Source organism: Mercenaria mercenaria, chromosome 8 (assembly GCF_021730395.1).
Source record: "Mercenaria mercenaria strain notata chromosome 8, MADL_Memer_1, whole genome shotgun sequence".
NCBI lineage: Eukaryota > Metazoa > Mollusca > Bivalvia > Venerida > Veneridae > Mercenaria > Mercenaria mercenaria.
Genome location: NC_069368.1, coordinates 51306101 through 51311290, shown reverse-complemented (window position 1 = coordinate 51311290; position 5190 = coordinate 51306101).

The window sequence follows — 5190 nt, the reverse complement described above, 5'->3', positions numbered from 1 at the left end:
CATACATAGAAATAAATTCCTCAGTGTGGTCAATAGATATAGCGTAGAAATATATAGACATGCAGATTTATTGATTAATCACAACATAACGTTGACAAACAACTGAAGGAAAACAAACCACATAAGGCAATAAATCTGTTCCTCATCCGCGGCACGAGTGAAACACACGTTTTTTCTTATTTTTTTTTTTTAATTTGTTTGTAACGGGATTTTACTTCTGTTGTTATTTTCCAATGTCAGAGACACTTTCTACATCAGATTATGGATATATGAAGATTTTTATAACACCAGCGAGCAGCTTTAAAATGAACTTTTATTAAATTGATACAAAGGTGTAGATACTTATTCTCTAATAATATACTCAAACACTTTACTTGACTTTCTAGCTACAACAAAATGATTCTGTTCTTGTATGTTTAATAATTTGTTTTTGTCTTAAAACAAATTTACCTTGTTTTTTAAGCTTTCCATAAATTCATGCGTCTTTGTTACTTTGTGGAAATGGCGTATGGTTGCAAATGACTAAAACTATCAAACGTCTTCAGTTCATTCATTGAAATTCCTTGACGACATTATTTTACAAATAAAATGAAATACTGGTCCCATGTTCTCAGCAAATATCACGAGACCTTCAAGGTTAAATACCGGTTTAGATTGACCACCAATACTGAATAGTCACTTGCAAAATCACCAATTTAACATGTACCCGTTAATTATCTGATATTGGAAGAAGTTTTAACATTGTAACATATTAAAACACATACAAACTACAAAGAATTTAAAGCAAATGCTTGTAACGCCCACGTCCGTCATTGTTCAATTGTATGGCATCCATGGTAAAAGTCCATAACTAACAAAAATGAAACGATTACTAGTAACAGGGCACGTTATACTTTGACTACACAAACAGTGTTTCCCACATTATAAATACCCTAGACTGGTAAACCATAGAACAACAACACCAGCCAACAAATCTCTTTGTTTGTATTCTTCCAAATCAAAATTAACTTGCCTAACCTAGGTCACCGTCACCTTACCCCTAAAAGAAACCTAAACTACATAATTCCACATTCCAGTACGCAATACTACTCCAATTCTTTCTTTACAAGACAGCCCCAGCATTCGTCTATATGCTGAGGGGATGGCTGCTGTACCCCTTATTTGCGGCAATTCTTTTGTTTTTATCCATAGCAATGTAGTCTTTTACTCTTTTAACCTTCCTCTTCGTGACATCTTTCTCAATTTTAACGACTGTTCCCATGAATAGTCTTAAAATCTTAATAGATTAATCATTCATATCGTAGTGAATTTTAATGGGACCCGCAAGTTAAGAATATCATTGAAAAGGTTAGAAGATACTGTTGAAGGTTAAAACGAAACATGTGCTAGTGTTAAATGGAAACATAAATAATGTAATCAATCAACTGGATGAAATCATATCACACATCTATAGGAATTGTACGATTTTAACACAGATGTCGCACAAGATTTCAGTAAAATGAACAGTAAACTCATTCAAGTGGTGAGATTTGTTTTCAATATTTATATACACACTTACAAAAAAATGGTAAAATAGTTTTATCATAAAATGCAGTCACTGTTACGGCATGAAATATGGGATAAAATTTAATGTATACTGAATTTTCAGATTTTGTAACATGAGTACCTTTTTCCTCAGTGAAATGCATATTGGGGTTTCAATTTTAGAAAAATGAAGTAACAGGGCTGGAAGAATTCATAAAAGATGTAAAAGCAGTTATACTATTAGTAACAATAGATCATCAGCTGCCAACAAAAGGCCACAGATACCATTATTTTCACTAACTAATGCTTCTTTTTGTAATACAATCATCGCACTCTGCTCGCAGGAATGACTCAAAATACATCTTAGCTAATCTGTAATGTGACTACAATTTTAAAACAAACAAGAGGGTCATGATGACCCTAAATCGCTCACCTGAGTAATATGAGCCACGTTTAAAATGGCAAAGTGATGCTAAAATGTTAGAAAGTAGGCCAGAAGGTCACATTCATGGTCACTGAAAGTCAGTTTTAATATAGGTGTGCAAAACTATACAAGTCATCCAAATTGTAATTCTGCCCAGTGGTTTTCAAGATTTTTTTTAGAAAATGTTGACGGACGACGCCCGACGCACGACTGACGACGGACATTGAACGGTCACAAAAGCTCACCATAAGCCTTTGGCTAAGGCGAGCTAATAAAAAAAAAACACCATAATACAAGCAGAAAAGTCAGCATAGTTCTATAACAAATAAATTATTAAAATGTTTAGGCAGAAATGTGCTGGGTGATAAGTTCACTAACTAATAGCTCGAAGGAATGACTCAAAATACATCTTAGCTAATCAGTATTTTGACTACAATTTTAAAACAAATAAAAAAGCATAATGCAAGCAAAAACGAACATCAACCTAGTCTTATAATAAATAAATTATTCAAATGTTCAGCTAGTAATGTTCACTAACTAATTGTTCTTTTTGTAATAAATTCACTGCATTCTGCTCGAAGGAATGCCTCAAAATACATCTTAGCTAATCAGTATTGTGACTACAATTTTAATATAAATAGAAAAAAACAACATAATGCAAGTAAAAACGAACACCAACCTAGTCCTATAATAAATAAATTATTCAAATGTTTAGCTAGAAATGTGCTGGGTGATAAGTTCACTAACTAATTTGTTCTTTTTGTAGTAAATTCACTGCATTCTGCTCGAAGGAATGCCTCAAAATACATCTTAGCTAATCAATATTGTGACTACAATTTTAATATTAATAGAAAAAACAACAACAACATAATGCAAGCAGAAACGAACATCAACCTAGTCCTATAATAAATAAATTATTCAAATGTTAAGCTAGAAATGTGCTAGGTGGTAAGTTCACTAACTAATTTGTTCTTTTTGTAATAAAATCACTGCACTCTGCTTAAATACCTTTTAGCTAATCAGTAAACTACAATTTTATACCATAATGCAAGCAGAAAAGAACACAAGACCATTACGTGAATATACTGATATATGTCTGTACAATAGCGAAATAATTTCGGCTGACCCAGGGGTAAACTTTCTCCGATAAAAATACCATAGTGAGTACTGTAGTCGTGCAGCCTAGTTAACAGGTCTTTGTGCAAAAAATATCAATACATATAATATCTACCCCTTTGCACAAGGTACACTGCCTTGCTAAAAAATAGCAAGTGTAACTAATGTGCATAATAACTGTTAATAAGGGATTAATAATTAACAGGCAATAAAACACTTGCAGATCAATGATCTCCTACTGGGTAGACTGTGGAAAGTTGTGAGACTGTTTACCCTTCTGTTCTTAATTAACTGCCACATCTATGTTAATTTGTATGTTTTCAGTTCTTACTGTGAATATATCAGGTATTTTTACAGTAAAACTTTATATTATAACTTTTACCCATTATTGTATGATCAAAACAGCATTCACTGGTTACATTATATAATTTTAAAATATTGCATCTGGCTGAACAGAACAGAGAACACACTTTATTTAGTTCAATCTTACAATGAAACAAAGAAATATTCTGTATAATTTATAATTAATATTGTACAAGTTATTTGAGCCACAAAGTAAAAGAATAATATATCTGTTGCACATTTGCTGTTCACCTTCCTCAGAATATCCAAGACACAATTCAGTATTTTTTATGAAATAAGAAAATGCCTAATCATCTTAATATCAAATGTATATAAGTGCTATTTAAGAAATGATATTTAGCAGAACCATTTTTAATATCTTTAAACTTGACTAAAAGGTTATACGCCCGTGGAATAATTCGCGACGACATATCTAGGGCTTTTTCTAGGGCTTTTTGGTGAAAAGGCCCTTGGTCAAAAATGGAAATTATTTACGCGGTGAATTTTCAAAATTGGGAAAAAAGTATCAAGTAAATGTGAGTTTTTAACATTCATTTATATTACTTTAAAACTTCAAGGTTTATAATAGGCATTCAAACGAATTACAAATTTAAAGTATCCTCTAGTGAAATTTAGAGAATTCATTTTTTGGCAAAAATATTAATCATTATTATACTTTTTCTTCGTTACATATTATTAAAACTCTTTGAACTTATCATATAATGTAAATAATTTTCTAACATGTCCCACAGATGTACTTTTTCTCCAGTATCAAAACTGCATGCCAGTATGCTATATAGATATGAAATGAGATATGTGACTGGTCAGCAATAACAAACTGATGTCTATAATCTACTGTACGGACCAAGTGGTACCAATTAACGGATGGCCCTTATTAATTAGATTTATCATAATCTTCTCAGTACTATGAAATCCTGATTTAAGGCTGGAAAAGGGATATTTTCAGGAACACTGTACCTTGTTCATAGGACTGTATCACCCTGAATTAATGACTTATATGGAAATATAGCTTCATAATTTATGACTAAAACCAAAGAGCCTTGCATTGAAAACTCTGTTTGAACCAGTCAAATCGTTGTTTTAATACCTTAACATGAATATATCGAATTTCATTTCTTCTTAATGTTTGAGATTTTCTTATATTATGTTTAGTTGTTTTTACGTGTATTGTTGGATTTTGAATTGTGAACATAAAGTGAGCCAGACAAAGACAATTATTAGGTCATATAGCGACTTTCAGCCTGCAGAGGCAGACATGGGTGCTCCTATGGGGATCTGCGCTTAAATAGCTGAAAAAGTGGAAGAGACAATTGTAAATGAGGGAAGATATTCCTAGAAAGAAACCACTGCTAACATACGTAATAGAAATAAATTCCACAGGGCGGCCAGTAAATACAGCGTAGAAATATATAGACATGCAGATTTACTTTTAAACACATTACGTGGACAAACAAACCAAACGAGAAACAAGTCAGTTTCCGCGGACATGAGTACAACACGCGCTTTCTTACGGGATTTTACTTCTATTGTTATTTTCCAATGTCAGAGACACTTTCTATCAGATTATAGATATATGAAAATTTTCATAACACTAATTGAATGTATGCGAGTAGCTTTAAATTAACTTTTATTAAATTGATACAAAGGTATAGATACTTATTCTCTAACAATACACTCAAAACACGTTACTTGACTTTCTAGCTACAACAAAATAATTGTGTTCTTATATGTTCTATAATTTGTTTTTGTGTTAAAACAAATTT